The 25,257-nt window shown below is 38.9% G+C and overlaps 2 long non-coding RNA genes across 3 annotated transcripts in view; one reads left to right on the plus strand and one right to left on the minus strand.

Annotated features, from left to right (window-relative positions):
- Positions 1–25,257, minus strand: part of LOC125696257 (uncharacterized) — a 109,525-nt gene that overhangs the window by 68,660 nt on the left and 15,608 nt on the right. The window lies entirely within an intron of this gene.
- On the plus strand, positions 1,184–23,753 carry LOC125696258 (uncharacterized). The gene is made up of 5 exons (XR_007378252.1): positions 1,184–1,309; positions 16,239–16,490; positions 18,074–18,300; positions 18,404–18,529; positions 22,634–23,753. It is a non-coding gene; the product is annotated as an uncharacterized LOC125696258 (long non-coding RNA).

Here is a 25,257-nt window from a genome sequence, read left to right on the forward strand (position 1 = left end):
CTCCCATATAAAATTCTGCTGCCAAGCTTCTGGACCAGCTTTAGGAACATGTTTTTAATATTCATTGTTCACTCTGTCTGTTACAGATGTGCACAGTACAATTATTATAATGCTTTGCATATGTGGTGTTATGAAATGTGTGCCTTTAAAGTCATGCCAGCTTTTTTTCCTGTAACCCAAATATATTATTTCTACCTATGTTCCAGTTGCTTAGTTTGCCACACATTTTTTTTTTAAACTTTATTATAAAGTTTAAACTATCAACTATGTAAGCAATGCAACCAACAGAGAGCAGATCCATTTTCTTCATAAAAAAGCAGGTTTTTTTCATTTGCATGCTTGATATTTTTTTTGTGCTCCAGCTTCTCCACACGGACATAGATGCTCATACAAACATCTATTGACATAAAAATTCATATTTTATGAAAGAAAATTTTTCCCTGGCTAGGAAGCTCTGCTGTATCCAAGCAGCCTCAACTCCAGCAAAAGATGTCCTTGCATTAAGGACCTTCAAGCTCAACCATTTCAGCTCATATCCAATAAGGAAGCATTATTCCTTGCTCTAAAAGATCATCTCTCACAGAACATGGCAGACAGTCATCTGAAAGACATTGTACTTATTGTGTCCTGGTTATCCATTTTGGTTCTTTACTAATTGCGAGGTCCAATCAGAGTAGATGGTATCCATATCCCACTTACGGGCCTTGGTGGCTCTGAGACACATATAGGATCTCCTGGGATAACAATGCCTTCCTGAAGCAATTAAACGATCAATGTGAGGGAGAACGAATGAGAAGCATAAGTGCAGGACACATACATTGTTAAATTACAGTCAGACACAGACTTTATGAAGCAGAAACTTACTGCTGCAGATCTCATTGCATTCAGATCTATGAACAAAATTCATCTCTTTAATCTCTCTTCTGTAATTTGCTCTCTACTTTACTATCCAGAAAACACCTTTCAATTCCTATTCAAATCCCCCAACAAGCCAGAACACAAAATAATCAAGTTACTTCTTCTTCAGTAACTTAAGACTAAGGTGTATATGGGTAATGATTTGAGGATTTTATTAGTCAGACATTAAAATATGTATGGGAACTGCTGAGTCACAGCCTGAACCACCTGATTGACCACCTGATGCGAGCAATGAGTCAGCCAGAGGAGCACAGGTGAAGGCAATTCTCCTGTGCTGCCGGAAGCCTGGCTCCACTCCCCCTAGGCCCATTTAAGAGCTGGCTACCAGTGAGGAAGGATCTCTTCTGGAGATCTGCTCTGCTGGAGTTTTGTAAGTGAGCCTGGGCTACGGGTAAGCTTTCTATCTATTCTCTTTCTATTATCATAATCTGCTTTGCCAAACTCTCTTGTTTATTTTGTAATTATAGCATCTTAATTTTTATTGCTTATACAAAATAGCATGAGTGTAGAAAGAATTTGTTCTAAATATATTTGTTTGATGAAGTTCCTTGAATAATATCTCAACATCTCAATTTAAAACCTGGGCAAACCAAATAATATATCTAGTAGGGGTGATTTCAAGGCATGTCAAAACAAGTAATATTGTGTCTTACACTTTTCAATAGCATAATATGCTTTTGTATTGTCCTACTTGATTAATAAATCTGCAGGAAAAGTGAGCTTTTGAAAAGCACAAAAGGGTCAAGAGTCTGTGTTAGATGAATGACTTGTGATATATCTACTGGGGAAAAAAAATAAAGAAATGCAACACTGTAGTTAGATTTCATAGCATGTCTTGCAACCCTTGTTTCTCAGTCATCTGGATAGGAGAGATCCATAAGTTACATTTTGTTCATAAAATGTAGGCTTTTTTTCAGTAGGAAAGTGGGCGTGCAGCTGGTGACAAACTGTAGGTATGTCCATCTGTGTCTCTTTCTAACGAAGACTCAAGATATGTCCATGATATGCACTAGACTCAGGAGTTCAATATAGTTGCTAGCGAGTCATGACTGAGTTTCCAGGCTTTAAAGGGTTATTTTATTTGCCTTTACATGTTCTCCCTAATCTGTATCCCTTCAGAAATGCACTAGTGAATCAGCTGCAGCTTCCAGTGCTAGCTTCTCAGAATAGGAATAGAGCTCTGACAGTAGGGATATACACCTCAATTAAAAGTGAATCCAGTCCTGGGTAATTGGACAAATATGAAGTGGGATGTTTCACAGCACCAAAACCAAATATATCTAGTCTTTAACTGGAAACAAAGAAGTTAATTTGAAAGTAGCATCTTTCAGACATACTGAAACTTAACAGTATGGAGAATAATGATCACAGAATTGTAGGGGTTGGAAGGGACCTCCGGAGATCAAGTCCAACCCCATGATGATTGAGAGGGTTGTGAGGTGCTAGAACAGGCTGTCCAGAGAAGCAAGTGTCCTGTCTGTGCAGGCATTCAAGGCCAAGTTGGATGGGATCCTGGGCAGCTTGATCTGCCCTGCCCATGGGGGGTTGGAACTATGTCTCTAGTTCTTTAAGGGCCCCTCCAACCTAAGCCTTTCTATGATTCAACAATTCTATGGCATACAAAACTTGTCACTGTGGTGGTGGTCTTGTATTTTGTTAGGAAGACCAGCATCCAGTAACAAGCTCAGTTGCTTTTACTAAATTAAATAGTGTGAAAGCATGAGCTCATGATTGTCCATATTGTTAGATATGAGCAAAATATCTGGCACTGGTTTTGGTCATGCCTACTTTCCCTTTCCCTAGCAGGAATGGCTTACAGGCCAAGAAGTACTCTCTGCAAAGAGTTCGGATGCAGCCATCCTGGTTTGGAGAACAACACAGTTCAGTCCTATGGCCAAGAGCTTTGCCATTTCATTTTGCCTCCAGGATGGAGAAGAGCCAGGCTGGACTTTATTTCCTAGTGTAGGTATAGGCACTCATGTCTTTGGCATAGGAACCAGTAAAAACTGCAGGCCTTTGGTTACAAATGAAAGAGTCACATATATCTAAAATGAATGTAATTATATTGCAGTTAAACAGCAAACCATGGTGAATCTTAATTTGTTTGATGTTGTGATTTCATTCAGTAAATTGCCTAAAACTTCCACTATTTTTCTGAAGCACATCCAGGATTCTTTGCTCTGGAAATATCATATGATCAATCCTCCCAAGGAGATTTTCAGCGTGCCCTCATTCTGATCAGGCAGGCTTGTTTTTTATGCTGCATTTTGATATTTCCACATCTTCTCCTAGCTGAACACAAGTAGGACAGCTGCTCAGAACTTAATTTAAAAGGTAAACTGACTTCTTTTGAATTTCAAAAAGTCACAGGATGGATCTTCTTTTATCAGAACCAGCTTATCCGTCCCTAATTCAGAGAGAAAAGTAGGGGTCCGGATCAAAAGGCTTCAAATGTTTCCAAAGTTCAGGGCTATTTGGATCTCTGGTTTTGGTGTAGGCCCATCCACGACCTGCACTGCCCCTATATCACCATTTACCTATTCTCCCCCACAGACATTTTTTTCTTTCCAGCTCCCTTCCTCTCCATCACTCTTCCAAGATTAAAGTTTTTTTTATTATTATTATAATCATAATTCCTATAAGAGATAAGAAGCTCCCCAGTGTATCTTTATTAATCCCAGTTAAGATAACATTTTGAAAGCAGACAGGGGAGAGATTTATAAAGAGCAAGAAAATGCAGTTGGAGATGAGCACAGCAGGGCCAAAATTTCCTATGCTGTCTTAGGCTGTTTACAAGGTAGTGTAAGTTATATGTGAAGTTACATGTAGCCACTTTGTTGAATCTGAGCCTAGATTGTATTTACCGGTATGTTCAGTGTTGTAGTAATGATCCTAGAAACAGCCTTCATTGTATTTTGCCTCTTCTGGTTTATGTTTGTTTTACGTTTGTATGTTATGTTTTATTATTTACATTGTTAGTGTGTTATCATCAAGTTAAAAAACAGGCTGTTTGAATTCCCACCAGTTTGTTATTTGTACAGTTTGGTTATGGGCAAAAGAAGCAAACCATATATGTGAAGTCAGTAATTTATTGTTCTAATTACAGTCTTAATAGCCTCAAAGTTATTGTTAATGCAGTTACTGTGACACTACACAGTTTAAATCATGTAGCGCAGTTAAAATAAATATACCAACTTTCTAGCACCTCCCTCCTTGTCTAGTGCCAAGCCTACACACCCACTGCCCCTCAGTTTCCTAAGGCTGATGGTATCTCTCAGTGTATGGCACAAGGTAGAGTTACCACATGTCTTCTGTGTCCCAGGCCCTCTCCTAGAGAAGTATGATGTTAGTATTAAAGGCTTCTCCTTCACCTCTGGAATTCAGTGGGGGGCTTTTTTGTTTGCTTACGTGCTATGTACCTTGTTTCTCATTAGTGCACGAGTCCATGTTGTATCTCCATGAGCTCTATATGGTGTGTTTTATGTATGTTGGTTACTTCTTGGTTCTCACTGTTGCCCAATGGACTGATTTATGCACTGCCTAAGGTTGCTTTCATTTGCTGACCATAAGTGGCCCCAGTATATAGCCCATAGGTCTTCCACATCTTCCTTTGCCTGTTGTCAAGGCCTCTGCCCTCATCCTGTCTTCTCCTCTTTCTGCTGCATTTTCTTCTAGAGTAATAGGTAAATGTTTTATTTCCACTGTCTAATAGTTAAGAAACTATATTTAGTAATAGACATTATATGAAGTGGGTAGCAGTCCCCTAGGTAACTACTATTACAAGCTGAAGCAAATCTCCTCCTGGGTCTCCTGCCTTGGCTCTGGCTCTTTTTCTGACTTGAGCTTTCTGTGAGATCCTGGGTGTTCCTTTGCCTTTCTGAATCTCTAAGATGGATAAAATGTGCTGTCACCTTGATAGAACAGAATAGAGAGGAAAGCAGTGGAAATGAATCAATCATTACTATTTGTTTAAATGAGAATCTCTGTCAAATCTGAAGAATTAATTTGGTCTGAGAGGAATGCTAAGAGGCTTAGGACAATCTCACCTGACAATCAAGTGAAGTAAATGTTTGTTCTCTACACAGAGCTTCATGCTGAGAAGAACTAGTGTGATGGGTTATCTTAAAGTGTCGTCCTATTCTGTATTCATTTTTTTCTTAAAACTGAGAACATAATGATCTACCCAAAATGGGAGGATCACCTTTTAGATGCATAAACAGATTTTTTTAAAAGTTTCATTATTAAATACTGAGGATATTAAATCATTCTTAGAGGCTAGATGAACTTTGATAAAGCCTACTTATTCTGGGCTAATCTTGTGGGGCAAAATGCTCTCTAATGTGCACCAGAAGCAAAGATTATAGCGAGCATAACATATTGAAATCTAAATTAATCCTGCTTATTGACTGATAATATGTCCTGATCCTGAGGGAATGTGTCTAACTTATTATTTTTAAATGATTTGGATTCCTTTAGGATGAGCAATTCCCCAATTTATTTCCCATTGGCTAACTGGTGAGAAAGAACTCATTAAATACGAATGGGGTTGTTTTTGTTTTGAAAGATTGTTGCCAAAAAAAAAATCACATTCATCCAGTGCTGTTTGGTTTGTATGCTTTTTCACACTGCAATATTTGGAGCATGCACAAAAAATAAAAATTCAAACATGAAAATAAGACTCATTTAACTGTTTTCTTGCAGTGAGCACCTCCCCTCTGAGTCCTCCTCACTACAGATCAGGACAGCACTGCTGGTACAATCAATGGATCTTTGTTCCCAGCTGCTGTCAGAAAAATGGGGTAAAATAGAAAATATTTTAGTGCAAACTCTTTCAGGGCAACTTACCCAAGGGGTTCCTTGATATAACCTCTGATGATGACCTAGTTTTTAGTAAGGGCTCTTAGCCCTGACTGTAGGTTTACATCCTACTATGTTTAACAGCGTGCTCTTAATGAAGCCTTAGTTACAAAAAAAAAAAAATCTCCTTGACCCAGACAATCTTTCTGCAGAGGTGTTGCCCCCGTTGTCCCTATCTGGAGTCACCTCTTCTCCTCCTGCTTTTGTGCATTTCTCTTTCACAGAATCCTGAAGCTCCTACTCAGCCCAACTGTCACAAGGTACTATCTCCTTGCCCTCTTGACATGCTCATTACATATTTGTTGAACCAGATTCTAGCAAATCTTTAAAAGATGAGCATATGAAACATAAAAACAGATTGATCTGTGAATGGAAGATCAGTTTGCATTGCAGTTGTTTTTCTTCTCAAATATCATTCATCAATGAATGATGTGCTGTGCTCTGCACTGTGCACTTAGACCTGTATGAGGGATTCAAGTATTCAGCACCTTCCAGTTTAAGGACACTTCTACTAACTCAAATTTTCTATTTAGCTAATGGAATTATGCTTTTCTACCGTTGTTACAAATCATCAGTTAAAGGAACAGTGTGGCAGCAATAGACTTCTTCTTTTCATCATTGTTTAGACTTTGATAAAATTTTAATGGGAATGCTATGAAATTTATCATCTCTTTTATCACTTCCCTACAAATTGGCCTCACTTCTCTCTCTGAACTTGCTTATTGTTCCCTAGTATTGCTTGGAAAAGAAGTACTTTTTTTTTTTTTTTTTTAAACTCAGCATAACCCAAAGGACGATAAGGAAAAAGCTTTGACAAAACTTGACCATCAGGTCATGCATCAGCATGACCCATTTCCCACTCCAAAACAAAATTCATTACATCTGGCAGAGTCTGCACAATGCACAGAATGCTTCTCAATGGTATGTATTTCTGCTTGGAATGAATCGGTACTTGGTCAGGAGTAAAAGGTACAGTTTCTTCTCCTTGTACTCTGCTCTGAAGTGAAACAAGCTACAGAGTCCAAACTAACCCACCTGTGACAGCCAACATTTAGGTAAGGACTTAGTCTTGTCAACTTGTTTTTGGAATAATTGGAGTTTCTTTCCTGGTGAGATGTGATCACTGTCAGATTATAATACCAGCTCCAAAACGTGGGGGTGCTTTGGCACATAGGCCTGGCCATTCCCTGACAAATGGCAGAAAAGAACTGTGAGAGCCTTGCCTGAAGAAGAAGCAACTTCCATCCTGAAGATCAATAGCTCTCTGTTGTTTTTTGTTCCTAGCCAAGGATCACTTCTGCATCTTTTGGAGGTAGAGAACCAGAGATTTCAAAGTGCTATGATACATACCCCCTAAAGCCCAGGGGAGTGCTAATGGGATGGAAGGATATTCTACTCAATTTTTTCTCTGCAACAAGTTCTATGTTGCCTTCCATTCAAATGAGAAATTTTAAAATTACAGTACTTGCAGGTGAAATGTGAAGAAAGGTGAATGCAGTGGCAAAGGACTGAATGTGTTTTGCACTGTACTGGCAGATACATGGCCTACAGGCTGTGTTTGGATGTAGTCAGCAATGCAGAAGCTATGGAAAGAGTACAAATAGAAAAGCATACAAGAATCCTTCCCTCGGTGTACCCTTCTGTCTTCTGGCACTGTGCAGTTTAAGGGATTTCTCAGCCAGCATTCATATCCACATGTTCATGGGGATGTACAAAAGTGGCTCTGAAAGAAATGCCTCCAACTTTATTATGCTGGCCCACAACATCATAGGCAGATGTTAGTGGTATGACAGTACAGGTCGAATCTTTGCAACAGTATTCCATTACATTTTGTTGCCATACAGCAAATGGCTGTAGAGGGGCAGTCTGACAGAATGGTGTGACAAGGAAGTGCATCTGAAGCAAGGTCATGGAATTGAATTCCTGCATGTGGATAAAATGGAATCCATTGACATTCATTGACACTTGCTGAATGTTTACGGAGACCAAGCAGTGGATGTGAGAACAGTGAGATCATGAGTGGTTCAGTGCAGCAACAATGCCATCATAGTATTTTTGAAACTATAGGTCATCTCTGCTGGTACAGATTTTTATGAGTGCAGCATACAGGCTCCTGTTCACCATTGGTAAAAATGCATAGCTAATTGTGGTGACTATGTTGAAAAATAGAGTTTGCTCTATTTAATAGTGTTACTGTGCTCTTTGTATCTTTTGTACTTTCCATACAAATAAATAGGAGGTATTACTTTCAGAGCAACCTACACATTTCTTCTTTCCATTAATTTGTCTTTGTTTTTCTGAACACAGAAGTACTCTAGGACTCATAGTAATAGAGTTTGATGGATTCATTATAGATTGGGTACAATGATCAGTGCATAAAATTTTCTGACATAAAAGGCCATAGATGAAGAAAAGAAAGGTGTATTTGTCCTTGACAATGTGTCATTTTATCTCTTAATGCAATTGTTTTATTCACACAAGTCTTTATTGCCTATCATAAAAGATTGTTAAGAATACTGCTATAAAGACAATACAAACTGCAAATATCTTAAAAAGTCATGGGCTTCCTCCTTTTGTTTAGTAAAATTGCATACAGTTCTTTTTCTTTCTTCTAAAAAGCACAGTTTCATTCACAGAAGCATGAGGTCTTAGTATTGAATAGACAGCTTCTGTTTATGCTAAAGTTTCTGCAAGATGGGAAAACAAATCTGTTTTGCAATTGTTCACCAATTTGATTTTGATTTTTATAAAACCAAAACTGGTTATTCCCAGTTCTGCCTCTGTGTTTCCTGCACAAAGTGTTTTATCTTTGACCTGTTTAAAATAAAGATGTCCCATATAAGCTTTCAAATTTAAAAAAATTCCATTGACTACCCCCATACTTACTACAAAATCTCAGAGCACTGGATTAAAGACTCACTCACTCATGTTTCGGTATCGTAAAGTGGTTATAATAAAAGCTGTTGAGGTTTGGGGTCAAGGATCCCTAAGGTTCTTATTTTGACAAATAATCTTGGCAGCACTATTCATATCATAAACTATGTTTAAAATTAAATGCTCCAATTAAATCAACAACTTCAGTTTACAATCCTAGAGGGCAAACAACCAAGAAGTGATGTGTTTTTCCTCTGTCCACAACAACAGACTAGAAACACAGAGGGAGCGACAATAAAGACTGTTGAAAGGCCTTTCTGATAAAAGGTCTGGTTTTAGTTTTGTACTGTTACATTCTGATTTGCAACTCTGTGGTCACTCTTACCAATTACTGGAAGAATTGCCAACAAAACAGAGATTGCACAAGAACTTTTCCCACACTCATTTCTCCTATTCTGGTTCAGAGAACCCATCCTTCATCACCTAGCTCAGTTGTGTCAGGAAGAGATGTTTTTACCACCCTCAAGGCAATTTCAAGATTTTTTCCCAGAGATTACAGCTTGGAAGCTTATTGTTTATTGGAGACCTACACTACTGAAAGTAGCAAAAAGGAAGGTAACCCCACAGAAGAAATATATTCTGTTTCCAGAATAGCCTGACTGGTCCACCTACTATCCTTGCTGATCGTTATAGCGTAAAGATGCTTTTATTAAACATAATGACATTAAATGGACCTGATGCGATTTAACACATTTATGAGAGTCTTTCATGTTTCACTGTAGGTGGTTGATATTTAAACCCTAGTCCTCCCTGAACCTGAAAGCATTAATAATCCCCTTCTCTTTGGCCCATGTGCACTCTCATTACAGTTGCTCTTTATAGTTATCTATTTTCTCTTAGGCCCTTATGCAGAGAAGAATCCCTATAGAGGAAAAAGCTTAAGCACTTGATTAACTTTAAATACGTTGAAGTCAGTGCTCAAAGTTAAGCAGGTGCTTAATGCTTCCCTGAATCAGGGCCTTACAGTCTAGTGTTTCTGTCTCTATACTGATTCAGAAAATGATATGGGATTTGATTCTCAACTTCTTTGATATAAATCAGGAGGACTCTATTTAAAGTGCTTTTTTCCATCTTCACCTAACATCTCACAGAGCCATCTAGAAACCAGTACAGAATAGAAGAATTTATATATATTTTGTATTTACATTTGGAACAGTCAAAGACACGTGGTATCTTCTGAAGCTCTGAACCACTGGTAGCTCCAACATCAAATTAGAATCATAGAATCATTAGGTTGGGCTTGAAAAATCAAGACCAAGTATCCACCCAATGCTACAAGTTCACAGCTAAGACATGTCCGTAAGCACTACATCCACATGTCCCTTAAATACCTCCAGGGACAGCATCCTCATCACTCCCCTGGGCAGGCCATTTTGATGCTTAATTGCTCTTTCCATTAAAAAATTATTCCTGATATCCAGTCTAAGAGAATCTTGCATCCTAAGAAAGCTGGATCAGGCTGAAGTGACTTCTCTCAGTGTGATTGCATGAGTAGCCTCTAGACTATTGTAATGAGGTGGATAAAAGGGAGCTGCAGGATAGGAAGGTGATGAAGAATGTCAAATGCAGGACATGGATGTAGTGTGCTCTCCATGAATGTTTCAATACCTAGCTCTGCCTGACATGCTTGTGAAACACATGCCTTACATTTTCCTCCTCCGTTCTGGTTACTGCAGTGCTCTCCCTCAAAAATAAGGCCAGCCTTTGGACAAAATATCTAAAACACTTCATAAGTCTTTTTCTCTTCCCCAACTATTCACTCAATAAATCCTGGGGAGAACTCATTTCAACATTTTCCCAAAATCTGTTTTCATGAGAAATTAGAAAGCTCTCTGGATGACCAAAGGTTTTTGTTTTTGTTTTATTTTTGCAATTTATGGGAAAAAAAAAAAAAATCAAGTGTCTTTGCTTTTAGCTAATGGAATTGTGATGTCAGAATGATCTCCATGGTCTGGATGGTCTGGGATAAAATCTCAGTAGTCAGCTTTTTTGTCACCCGTAGTTCCTCTAAAAAAATGACACTAAATTAAAAATGTAATTCCAGTAACAGGCATTCTGTCAATCATCTACAGTCATGATAAACTGTAGACTCCTCTGGTGCTGTCAATCAAGCCTACATTCATGATGTAGTATCTACCTTGCTGGACAAGGAAATTCTAGATCACAGTCATACATCTGCTGACATTGATGTTTGCTTGGTCCATGATTTAAGGTATATTCTCCAGAGCTCCTGTTGCCCTTCTACCTTAAACTTTCATGGATTATTTTTATGTAGGATATGAATTGGATTTCAGGTACCTTTTGTATATTTAAATGACAGCTGCTTAGCATCAGGGACAAATTAACAAACTGTCTCAACTGCTAATCTTCAACAATGTTTGTAATCCAAGACAAACCAGCCAAAGATTAACCATGTACACATTAACTTGCATAATGGGTAGACTGCTCCTTTGAGACTAGCACTTTAACCGCCAAAGAGCATTACTTCATGGCATCTGCAAGGGGATCCCAATCAAAACTGGCATCACCTGTCACTGACCAAACAATATTTATGGGCATCAACATATAGGCTAAATAAAATGGCAATTAGAGCAGAGTAGGGAGTTTTTGGAATTATGCTGCAGTCCCGGTACTGCCTATAGAGTAACAGGTTCAGTAGAGACATAGGCCCTGGGAGCAGGGAATATCATACAAAATGCAGGACTACCATTATCACCGTCTGTGCACAGCACATGTATCTCTTGCAGCTAGAAATAGTTAACAGACAGAATGAACACATGCAGAGCTGGTAGATATGCCCAACTGAATGAATCAGTTTATATATTTTAATCCTTCTTAAACAGGTTTATCCTCCAAAGAGTTTCTCATTTCTTCTTCTTTTCCATGATTTAGCAGCCAGGAATCTTACAGCCCTACTGTGCTTAGAAGGGGGTTCCAATTTTTTATTTCTAACAAGGTTTCCAGCAGATTTTGAATGTCATACAAGTATTTTCTTTGCACATTAACTTCTCTCAGACTGAACACATCCAGAGCTAAATTATTATTCTTGAGAGCTATACAAGCATAAAAGCCATCACTTCCTGTTCTGTGGAAGGCAGCATCATCCCTCAGCAAGATTTAACGGATGCTTTTCTTCAGAATACCTGTATTTGAGAAACATTTAAATATCTAATTCTCTTTTTCCCTGTCAAGGAGATTTCCATGCATTTGCCACTGTGTGTGAGATCTATGGCCATGCATGCTATACAAGAATACTCCAGAAGTTATAAGTGTGCATGGTTGCAGCAAGCGGCTGAGCTTGGGCTCTCAAGTCTATAGATTTGGCTCTGAAAACATGGGACTCTGTAAGATAAGAATAAAGTAGCAATCAGAGAAAGCTACTGAGTCCCAGAAGATCACAAGGCAGTAGTTTCTGTCCTGTTCCACTGCAAAGCAAAGGGATTTATAAGAAGAACCTAATTGTGTTGAATAAGACCCCACATGGGTCTTAAAAGAAAACTGCCTGTTGGTTGCAGTGAGAAAAGGCTGGAACAGAAAAATGTTTCATGCTCCACTCCTGAAATAAATATATCTTTTTTCTTTCTGGGAATCTCTTTCCTCTTTAAGAAAGAAGGAGAAATGGAAAAAAATCACCACTGATATGATGTTTTTATATCACTTTTGGCTTAGTTCTTTTCTACATTAATGGCTGCATTTCAGATATAGATTTCTCGTAACATCATCTCTGTTCAAGTGGGACAAACTGTGTCTCCATCTCTTGCACATTAAGATTTACAGGTCCTTTACCTGTTTGGTTGCTAACATTTCTGATCAAAGACAAAAGTCAGAAGTCATTCAGTAGAAGTCTTCAGAACTCAACAGAAAACAAAACGATATTATCATTTACTTCAAAACAAAGATAACCCAAAAATGTTAGGCAGCATCTGTTGCACAGCTATGTGGCATAACCACATGAGTTGAACTAGATTCAGTTGATAACACCAACTAAAATTTACAACCCAGAGTATAGGCACAGGTACACCTACTCGCTAGAAGAAAGAAAATCATTTTTCCACTGTTCATGAAGATGTAGAAGCTGTCAATAGAAATCCTTGAAAAGCCTGATGTCTGTAATACTAGCTAAATTGAGAATTGCTGTGAAATTCAAACGATCTGCCACATAACAAGGTTTGTTATCTAGCAGTTTGAGGAAGACAACTGAAAAGAAACAGTATTGCCATTGTCAGAAATACCAGAACTTTTTCAGTAATATTCTCAGTACCTCACAGAAGGCAGGACTGCTGCAATCCTGAGAAATAAATGGAATACTGATCCTTTAACCATGCTTCATGTGAAACCACTTTTGATGTGTCATTCTGTATCTGGTAATATTTTGTATGCAAGCAGATTCGGTTTTCTGCATAGACATACAGCTTGCTGAAGGAGTAACAAAAGCCAACAAGGATTATTTCAATTGGTAACTGAAGGAAGGGTATAGTCTATCCTACTGCATGATGACCTCATCACACAGAGGGAAATGGACACCATATAACACTGTCTTATAATAGCTTTTGATGGCACTTTCATCCAAAAACAACAAATACAAATTTGGCACAATTTCTATCCATCATCATCAGTATTTAACTCAAATCTCAAGATCACCATTAGATAATGGCATCTCCAATTACTTAAAGATGCAGAAAGATACAGGCCATATGGCTGATTAGAAATTATTATTTTGTAAAACCTGATGCTTATTAGTACTGACCTTTGCCATTTTCTTGCAAAAACAGCTATTATTCTTCTAATGCAGAGGTATGTCTGGTTTGACATACATACATGAGAATTCAATACCTTATAGGAGATAAACTTGTCATAATACTAAATAAACATTATGTACTTGACACTGTGTTGGATGACATAAATCAACCAAGACAATCATCAGCACAATTTCTCGGACACAGGGATCAGCTTGGTACCAAAATGTTGCAACTGACTTCTTTAGCCTTCTGATGAGACACATCAAATCCCACAATACAAGCAAGCCCAGAGTGATATACTTGTTTCAAGACTGCAAAAAACACTATTTGGCAGGAGAAGAAAACAACTAAATGAAAAGAAAATCTCTCTACTTAGAGAAAGGAACAAAACAGTAGAAAAACTACAAATTTAGTTACAGACAAAATTATCTAAGAATTATTTAAACAAAAGTAAAAATCAGTGTAGAAAGGCTGATGGTAAAATAATCTCATCAAAAAAAGCAATTCTGAGAATGAACGAAAATGGGTAATGAGCACATTTTCACCTCCTTTCATCAAAATTATCCGATCTATATTCATTAACCTAGCCTGAAAAAGCCCATCCTGTGGAACTGATGTATGCAAATCAGAAGACTATTACAAAGTTTGTGCTAGGTGGTTCCCACTAACGCTCACACAGGAACAGAAAGGACACTGTATGCAAGTTTGTCAGGACCTATTGAATTAATTTGAGGCTGAAGGTGATGATTTCCAGGATTAGATCTTAGTGGTGATGAGAAGTGGTGTCACTACTATGAACCAGAATCAAAACAGCAGTCCATGGAGTGGCAACATATGAATTCCCTATTGAAGAAAGTGATCAAAGCACAGTCTTCAGTGAGTAAAGTTATGTGAACTGTCTTTTGGGATAGGAAAGCAGTGATCTTTCTGATTTTCTTGGAATCTAGAAAAAACATCAGTTCAGCTACATCATGATGCTGACTAAGCTGAAGGCTTGAACTTCCAGAGTCGGGCCAGAGAAAAAGACAATTGTTCACTTGAAACACAATAACACCAGGCCCCATGACGACCATGGAGCACATTCCCAATCTTGGATGGAATGACCTACCACACTCACTGTACAGCCCAGATTTGATGCCTTCTGATTTCCATTTGTTCAGGCCAATGAAAGATACACTGCATGAGCAATGTATGAAACAGTGGGTCACCTCTACTGGTGCAGATTCTTACCAGCGCAGCATGCAGGCTCTTCCTCATCACTGGTGAAAACAAATAGCTAATGGTGGTGACTATGTTGAAAAATAGTGCTTTGTAGCTGAGAATTTGCTCTATCAAATAGTGTTATTGTGTTCTTTGTATCTGTGATAGTTCCAATGGAAATAAATAGAAGGCAATAATTTTGGAGCAACCTATAGAGAATGTATATACATACACGATATGAACAGCAGTTTTCTCTCTGTTTCCACACTACGGCAGAAATCTCTATTCAATTAATACTCTGTTCTTCTCGAGAAAGTTCAGGTATGCACCTTTTAAACTCTTCCACAAAGATCACTGGACTTGACACAATGGATTGTGGTTCTCTTCAAAATGCAAAAAAATCTCAAGTAAGATGATGTGAACCTTTATGCATGGAGAAGCTACTTCAGGGATGTTATATCTTTGTTCCAATATTTAGGGAGAGGTGCACAAAAAGGAAATTGAATTAAGTGACAATTTCTATTTTGATTTTAAAAAATGAAAACATCATGGAGAAAGAACAATCACGTTTCTTTATATTTTTTCTCCAAAAGGGAAAAAAGTATGTTGAAAAAGACTTTTGAGAAGCACGTTTTTTCCCTCTTATATCAGATATATTCCTTATGTTGAAAGAGAAAAAGAAATTAGGAAAAGTTACTAGCTTTCACCTACTTTATGGAAACCTGAACAATTTAATCAGAACAGTTATCCATTATTGAACATTAAAAGCAGAAATTACATAAACAGTGCAACAGGCTATTTTTTAACTAAGGCTCAAGCTATTCTAATGTTATATATTTCAGAATAAATCCTTAAATTCAGACACTGTATTCAGATACATTTTTGTTTTTCTTCTTTTATTTCTGCTCTCGTAGAGGTAAAATAGTCCAAATAGGTCATGAGGAGGCGCCTTAAAAGCCCTAAGTACTCTTTGATATCTGTTTGAAAAGGTGACTGAGGAACTGCAGATTTGGAAGTGTGTTATCATGGTGAGGTTTCCACCTTAGACTGAAAGGTTTGTGTCTGAGACCAGGAAAGGTCACAGAGGTTAGAAGAAGCATTGCCTGCTAAGGCCACAAAGCATTCAGCTACTGAGGATGAAGACCTCTCCCTGTCCAGATTTACAGCATCCCCTGCTGTTTCCACAGCTCAGCACTGGGATATGCTCCAAAGGGAAACTGTATCCCACATCTCAAACTGAGGGGGGAAAAAAAAGAAAAAAATTTAATGGGGAATAAAAGAGCAGCAAGAAAGAGTCTGACACGGAGCACCGGAAAATGTTTTCACAGAGTGAATTTTGTGAGCACAAAGGTTAGCTACACATGTTGATACAGAGTAGTCACAGCTGGGTGAATTAATGAGATGCCAGTGGTGGTTTGGCTCTGTAGAAATTTTAGTGGAAGCAGCACGCTCCATGCTCATCATGTGAAACCTTAGAAAGTTTCCATAAAAAACACTGGTATTTTCTGTAATATTGATAACATCTGATCTTGCATACGGCAATTTAAATTGGTTTTGCTCTTTTTTTTCTTTTTTTCTTTTTTTTTTGAGCCATGTGTTCTTGCAGGTGGCGAGCACAAACACAGACCTGACTACAGTCATCCAGTGGACTTAAAATGTAATGAGTTGCAATAACTGCTTTGCAGAAAAGTAGGATTCAAGTGCTCTCAAAAGCATCGGTGAGCACTGGACATCCTCATCTCCAGTGTGACTGCAGATCACAGCATGCCCTCAGTTTCAAAAGAAAGGATAACAGCTTCAATCCCCTTTTCTTTCAGCCACAGCAACCTGTCACTCAAGAAGGTCAGTGTCTCTGGACTGTTAGAAACTCAATGCTACATTACAGAAGTAGTGCCAGCATGGTCCTTGTTGTCTTTCCTAGCAATGGATATATTTTTATCATATAAATTCTACCTCAAAAAGGCAAAAGACATTGGAAAGTGAAAGAACTAAGTTCTGATATGAACAGAGGTTTCAAGCCTATTTCTTGACCCCTAGAGAAATAACTCATATCCCTCTGTATTTTCTTTCCTCTGTGGTACTCAAGTTGATTATAAGCAGAAGTATCATTTATATGTAGCACAGGATCTATTCTAATCCTCATGTATTAGTGAAGTTAACTACAGGTCTCTCTGTACAGCTGTTTGCACAGCTGGATGTGTCAGATAGAATAAGTTCATCCTTTCTAAGACGAGCTTAAATCTGCAGCCTACTAGTATCTTTCTCATTTACACCAAGCACCCTTTCATGTTGTTCTCATAAGGGAGGTTGGTTTTAGCAGTCATGTTCTTGGTGCAATCTTATGGTGCATAAAAGCTGATAAATTGCCTTGGCACACTATCAGATCTGAGTGTTTATCTTCAAGCCACAGAACATATCTAATTATGAGTAAAAAGTCACTGAGATTTGCATTACAAGACCTGCAGCTAATGACTCACTGATGGTACCTTGCATTCCCATGGTCAAAATGAGTGCCATGAAAGAAATCAGTCTGCAGGGGTGGCCATGGATGTGTGGAATTGGAACATGAGCTTTACTTGCACAAAAGAGACAAAGGTAGTTCTGGAGAGATCATAAGCTTTGCTCTGTACAACACAAAAAACAAATGGTGAAAGTCAGGTTCACTGTCAGGGGGCTGCTCATCACTCCCACCATTCTCCTCAACACAGAGTCAGACGAGATGGATGCTGAAGGAGAGAAAATCACTATTCTTTACAGAATGACAGGCACTTACCAGGGGTGGTACTCAACTCACAGATTAAGACAAATAAATTCATATGCAGGTAGATGCCTACGTGTCATATGGAGTCCAAACTCTCAGTGCTCACAGTAGAAATCTGGTCAGGACAATCAACAGTGTCTCAAGACCAGCTCAGCTGATGAGCCACTGCAGAAGGAATCAGTCCCAAAGTTTGGTTACCTGGTGCAAAGCTGGGATGCCTGGGGTTACATAGGACATCAGCGTGAGGAGTAGCAGCTCTTTCACACCACAGCATGCTCGAGAGCTGAGGTCTGGTCATCTTTTTTGTCTTTGGGACAACTTTCATGGCTTTAAACTTCACTAAGGAAGTGAGTTCCTTATACTTCAGATTCTGTCTGCTTTAGGATGAATTGGGTCACTCTTTAGGCTGTGCTGGCTGTCTTGACTTGATCTACATCAGTTCTAATGAGAATATAGATATATAGTGCACATACCAAATCTCATTTACTGATATTAAATGTGTCATAGTCAGCAGGCATGCCATAATCGTGTATTTTTAACTTTCCATTATCCATGAGCAGACCATCTGGTTTGTGGGTAAGTTGCTTTGCAGGTAAAGACATATCCAAGCAGCCTCCATTTGGAGAAAGCTGTGGCACATCAGAGTGTATTTCTTTGATTTCAGTCTGTGTGGGAACTGCTGAGTCACAGCCTGAACCTCTGATTGATCACCTGAGATGAGCACTGAGTCAGCCACAGGAGCACAGGTGAAGGCAATTCTCCTGTGCTGCCAGAAGGGATGGAGCCTGGCTGCACCCCTCCTAGACCTATTTAAGAGCTGGCTACCAGAGGGGAAGGATCTCTTCTGGAGATTGCCTCTGCTGGTGTTTTGTGAGTGAGCCTGGGATAGGGGTAAGCCTTCTATTTATTCTCTTTTGTTATCATAGTCTGCTTTGCCTAACTCTCTTGTTTATTTTGTGAATATAACATGCTAATATTCTTTGATTATACACAGTCCCACAGGGGTTGCAACTGCACATTTCTGGAACCTGTGCTTTATGTTTCTTCACTGCCATACACAAGGAAATAAATCCCCTACAAAACCAAAGAGGATGGAGAACATGGTTCAGAGACGGCATAGGTGGGTCTCATCCTGCTTTATCTAGTTACTAGCAGAGAGCACATCTCATCCTAGCATTAACGTATAAAAGAGAGCAGATGGATCATGTCTCTGAAGTGTTCATTTCTCTTAGTAGTTTCTGAATAGATCCCAAGTTCAAATGCAGGTATTTGATGTTATACAAAGCCACTTGAACCCTGGTTTGGTGTTGTGAGAGGCAGATCAAGACCAGAAGTTATACTGTTTCTGGTGATTTTCTTCAACCACATATTTACCATTTCTGCATTTTCTTTACTCTATCACTTCTCTGTTTAATGGAATAACATGTCAAAGATACATTTAAAATGATATTTGCAATCTTAGAAATGCCTTGCTACAGCAACAGAAAAATGTACTCAGGGGCTTTATCTGCTGTGTCAGAGGAAGGGCTGCCTGGTGGGCTCTGGCATTGTAGGGAAGAAAAGCAGGACTATACCATCTGCCTTTCTGCCTACTGTGCAGGATCCTACATGTACCATCATGGTCAGTTATTACCTATACTGAGTCAGCTCTCCATCATCTCTCAGTCATTATGCAGCAACACACCATTTATTCATTATGCAAATCAATAAGCTCTAAAAAGTTCCTTCCAAATCAGAGTTCTTTGCCCAGCTCAAGCAAGAAGCCTATGTTTTCTGTCTTCTTTCCCTGTTTTGATCTTTATCTCCACTATAACTTCTGCTTCTGCAGTCTTCACTTTAGTACCCAAAGACTTTCTACTACTATGTGCACCTCTGCACCCTTTTGATGACAATTTTACATCAAATTTTAAGGTTGGATGTTCCCAAACCAGCAATGGAAACTTCCAAAAGGCTTGTCTGCATTGCAAAACATTGAGTTGCATAGCACTAGCTAATTAGGTATTTATTAGATTTAGATCTGTAACATCAGTTCCTAACTCTACCTTGGCAGACTTTTTTTCTTAACACGGTCTGAAATAAATTCTTGCTTCAGTGATTGTCCATGACTACTTCAAAATGAGTTTCATGCAGCAAATATATTTAATTAGCAATGTATAAAAAAAAAAAAGTCTTCAAAGACAGAACTTGGGGACACTCTCTCTAACAGTCTGAGATGAGACATTCTGAGGACAAAGGAAATGCAAGAGTTTGGAGGCATTGTTATTGTCCCAGAGCTGTGTACAGTTTTTAATTTAGACATAGGCATTCTTTTAACTTCAGTCTGCAGCATTTGTGTAGCCAAGATGAACGCAGCTGGATGGGTAGGTTGATCATTTCAGAGCAGGAGAAAAAGATATCTATAAGGATGACCTTTTGAAGTATTTCTTGCTCAGATTTTATTCATGATCAGAAATACTGCTTTATGTCACATTCTTTATCACATTATCTAAAGGAAAACATCAAATGTCAACTAACAACATCAATGCCAGAAAGGAATTTTATATTCCTTGCTGAGTGAGGGAGAATAATTATTTCTGTGTTCTCTCCAGAAGAGATTTGATTACAAAGCAAGAATCAATGAGCAAATCAATATACAACTGTCTGCACTAACAGTTTAAGTGGAACTTCTGGCAGCTCTTAAACAAACAATAGTATTCTCAACCTGGCAAGTAGTTAAAAAGCAAGCTTACTTAACTTGTAAATCATTGTTTTGAAAAAGTCTCTTTTGAAAAGGTCTCTCAAAGGAAACTTGAGGAAGTCCAATAGTGTACAATCAGAAGAGATGAGTAACTGAGAGGGGAGAGAAAATGGATCTTCTAGCACAGTGGAGGTAAATTTTTAACCACCTACTCTGGTCTACGAAGCTGGCAAAAGCTGAAATGGAAGACCAAAAACACATGACATGTCTTATGCTTCCTTACATAAAACAATGTAAAAAGTAGATACTGAATATTTGAATTTGATGAACTGTGTCTTGAAGAGCCTTACCAAAAGCAAGAAACCAAACTGGCCAGGGTAGGTAGAAGCTTTGTTGAGTGTAGGGGAAGCTTCTGAATGCTGATTGCTACTGACACCACAGCAAAGTGCTTATTAGGACAGTGGCACAAGATGTGTTGTACCAGTAAATTCAGGCAGCACTGGAACAGGAGCATGAGGACATTTAAAAAAATGCAGCTTCAGAGACTTAAGTGTGGGTAGAAAATAATAAATACTCAATGGAAACCATTTCCAAAAGAATGTATGAGGACTCTGAAAGGTCAGTCTACCAGGTAATCTCAGTATCGAGACCTTGGGGTTTTTTTGGGGGTTTTTGGGGGGTGTGTGTGTGTGGTTTTTTTTTTTTGTGTATGTGTGTGTGGTTTTTTTTTTTTTTTTTTTGTGTTGTGTTTTTTTTTTTTTTTAGGTTTTTGTGTCAAGTTGAAAAAACTACAGTCTCAATTCTGAGCTGAATTTCACTGTGGAAGTAAAAATGCTGTTAATGACAGAGCTTCGATACAGGAGGAGTGATAAAATTGAAGAATAATAAAAATGCCAGACTGGGCTTGTCACAAGTAGCAAATCCATAAATGTGTGATCAGAATGGTGTTAATCCGTAGGAAGAAATTGGAGCAAACTTGGGAAAATATAATTAGAAGATAATTAAACCCTACCTAGAAGATATAGAGATAACCAGTTACAATACAAAAACAGACTTGTTTTATATTTCCTCTCTTAGAAGAAATGCTTCAATCTGTTATACCAGTTTTAGTGTTTTTACTTTACTGGTGGTTAAAAATTACTTAAGCAGCCAGGTGAAAATTGCCACCAGGTGAAAGAGTGTGGAGCTGCCTGAGAGCTCTTCATGTCCCAGGGGGCATCTTCATGGGAGGCAAGAAGGGGGAGGTGTAAGGGGAAGGATCACCAGCCATTGACTTCTCGTGAGGCATTCAGGGCAGGCGAGGAGCAGGCCTTGCCTTCTGCCTTGCATGCCTTCTGCCTTGCATGCCTCCTGCACGCAGGAATTTCAGACAGCAGAGTGCAAGTCGGGGGCCAAGTGCCAACATGAGTTGTTCATGATAGATGTGTCTAGTCTATCATTTTGGCATTATTTTAAACACAGCTGGCAAAGGAATGTTCCAGAATGCAACTTGTGCTAATTGGCTTTTTCTACTAGGGTGATCCCCATTTGTAGGATGTGGTTTCCATAATAATCCAGTGAATAACCTCTGGAAAAGGAAAAGGAAAAAAAAAAGGGGGGGGGGGGGGGGAAAAAAAACAAAACACTTCCCTCTCATGAATGAAAATTGCCCATCAAAGCAGATGGTGAAGTCTGATGGAATCAACCTGCAAAGCCTAATGAGTATAACACTGCATCAGCAAGGCTTCTCTGAGGAGATTACTACAGTCACAAAATTGTTACACCAATCACACTACCAAGAGGGAGGAAGAGCAGTTCACAAACAAGTTGTGCAACTTGCCTACAAGAGCACCAGGGGAGGAGAGCTGTTCCTCATTATGCTGCGTGTCAGCCCCAGAAAGGGCTAATGCAGCACAACAATACCCATGACGTCTTGGGTGGCCCAAGGTTTCTTACATTGTTTCACATCCATTGCTCGCTTGAAATATTCTCAGTAAAAAAGGGAAGCCTTTGGAAGCTTGCTGCCCATAGAAACTGTATGACATGCATTTCAGTTACATACCCACGCACACAAATATATATACACATATATGTACCCACAGACAATGTATCGACTATGAACAGAAAAAAAAGCACCAGTTTTCAGCACATTTCCAACTTATCTTTCCGAAGAGAGTTGGGAAGAATACTTAACGCTTCTACTATAACCCTTCTCCATTCCTTTTATTTGTAATTCATTTTGAAGGGACAAGTTTTGTTTTGTGCACAGTTCCAAAAAGGAAAAATCTTTTGTTCCGCTGTTTATTATTATGAATGCATGTGGAGTATGTCATATGATTTTTCAGCCTGCATGGAATGAAGTGAAAAAGAGTTTTCAATCTTTTAATGCTCCATGCTTGTGGAAGAGGCATAAGAAAATGGTCCATGGGGATCTTATATTATTATTTGAGGGATTTTTATTTTTCAGGCCTGGTCAGGTTTTATGACTGGTGCCTTTCCGAGAATGCACCTCTCAGGCACTGGGGTTTATAATGATTTCTCCTTATGCTATTTATCTCACTTTTCCAGTTGCAGTGCGTTTATCCTCACACAGACAGAAGCATGACAGGAGAGGAGAGGAGACGTCAAAGAGATTCTGCCAAACAGAGGAATATGGATTTCCTCGCTCCCCTCACCAGCTGATATTTTCAAGAAGATGCAAGGTTTTGCAATGCACAAATGCATTAGCAATGCAAAGAGAATGGGAAAGGCTCTGACATTTGCTGAAGTTCCATTAAAATGGTTCAGGTTGTGTATACAGGAGGGGAAGAATTTGGGGACTGGCTGGCTGCCCTAAAAAGCACGCATTTTACAGGCTGCTGTCGGTGCTTTACCAGCAACTTCTCCTCCATCTACTGCAACTCAGAAAATAATTTGTTTTATCATAGCTCACATTCAAAAAGTAAAAATACAAAATAGATGTTGCTTATTTGATTTTTGCAAACTCCAGACTTCGTGGTTGATTTATGCAAAAATATATAAAAAAATATTCACTCCCAGTTAGGATACAGGACTTAAATGTAAATACACACTGTGACGGCAGCAAAAAGCAGTTGAACAAATGTCAAGTCTTACATTCTTTTTTTTTTTTTTTTTTTTTTAAGGCAGAATGAGGCAAAGATATTCTTGAACTTCATGTCCACCCTTACAAAAAAGGTACAATCCTAGATAGGGAACAGAGAAGACAGTGTTTTCTACAAAAATGGATGAGAAAATATTTTCAAGTGGATTTTCAAAGGTACTAGAGGATTTAGGTTCTCAATTGCATGGAGTGGAATTTGTAGGCTGTGCAGACTTGTCTGTAAAAGGACAATTCCGCAGCCAAATCACCTATTGGGACTATCATATCTGAGGTTTACACCTGCCTCTAGCTGACTTTGCAAGCCACTTGCCCTCTCTGTGCCTCAAGTTCTTTTTCTGTGAAGCATCAATTAGGAAATTAATTAGGAAAATGTCGCACAGACAAGTGCTAATGATGCACTCATTGTGGTGTGGTAGGAACAATTATTGGAGTCATTTTGCCACAACTGGAAGCACAAAGTTGGATTTTGCATAAGATTTACTGTATATGTATAGAATAAATAATTTTATTTGCTCAGAAGAAAAAGAAATCAAGCAGTACTTGCTACCTCTCTGTTAAAATGAAGAGACTCAGGATGTTAAATAAGGCAAATATTTTGCCTTTAACGGAAAAGAATTAGTAATTATTATCTTGAAATAGCTTTGCCCTATGAAGTAGCATCAAACTTTGTGAAAAAGAGGCAAGAACATGGATGAAAAGGGAATGTGTGAGATACCAGACCTGACTACCAACAAGTGAGACTGGCCACACAACACCTGCACAGTGTCACCACCATCATGCTAGCAAACTGCAACCAGACATAGCCTCATCTCCAGGCTAAGCTAAATAGGAACTGAGACTCCACGTCTCTTAATTTTCCTGCAGTACAAAACTTTTGGCTTCAAAAAGCCAAGAGGCCCTACACAGAGGCTAGACCTAGTGCTGACATGCAGTGAGGGATATTTCCTAAACCTATGCATAATTCATAAAGGAGAGAAAGCAGGGTTTTTTTTTTCACCTTACTCAGTCCCATCTTATGCAGTTTGGTGTTCAGTTTTGGAGGTCTGGTTGGCAGGCACCATGCTCTTTTCTCAGGTCTGCTTGGAAGAAGGAGTAAGGAGAAAGCTCTGCAGCAGTGCTTTTGCTTTCCCTACTAGCGACACAAAGTTCATCTCATGCCATAATGCCTGTGGGGTTACAGCTCTCCTGGTACTTCCAGTAAATCTTTCCCTAGATTCTCCAGAGGAAAATATGTAGAAATCTATTCAAGAGAAATGTTTCAGAAAAGTAGCCCATGGGAGCAATCCATTGGAAAGCTAAGCAAAGCCAGCACCGAAAGGTTTTGCAACCACTCAAGGTTTCTTAGTGCTGCTGCTCCATCCATCTCCTGCACTTGAGTCTGTTACATCCAAACACAATGGAAAGTTCTCCTAAAGTTGTTCTTGACACACTCATTACACAGCTCACACACTCTTCTTTTTTTTTTTCAGTCTTCTGGACTACATTAAAATAGCTCAGTTCCACGGGGGACATCTCTGATTACTCACTTTTAGTTTAGTTCCTAATTTGTCATCAGTGAGGAAAAGGGTTCAAACTTGAAATCTAAATCTTTTGGGTATGTTCAGATCTGGGACTTGAACTGCCTTCTTACGCAAATGATCCTGTAACCTGAGCTCTTTCCCTGGAGGAGAAATGAGGCTGGATGAGGCTGTGGCCTTATTGCTGGTAATTGTGCTCATGCTCCAGCAGTTTCAGGACAACCAAGTCCTTGGCACCAGATCTGTCAGTAGCCATGCTGCCACCTGATGCCCTCTGAGTTCTGTCTCAATACCCTGGCCCCAAAATTATAGCCAAGCCAAAACACAAGGGACATTGTGTTGGTTTGCCCTCTGTCTATGTTAACCTTGATTTTTTTGTATCTTTGTTTCTGCGAGCGATATAAGTCATTCCTCCAGATCCCTCTTTATGTGCAGTGTGTTGTATTTCAAAGGTATGTTAAGTTTTCTTCCTGTCTCTGGTGTCTAAATGAGATGAATTTCATCAAAGATGTCCAAAAATGAGAAAATAGTACCAGATCCACAAATACCTTTAG

Source organism: Lagopus muta, chromosome 7 (assembly GCF_023343835.1).
Source record: "Lagopus muta isolate bLagMut1 chromosome 7, bLagMut1 primary, whole genome shotgun sequence".
Classification (NCBI taxonomy): Eukaryota; Metazoa; Chordata; class Aves; order Galliformes; family Phasianidae; genus Lagopus; species Lagopus muta.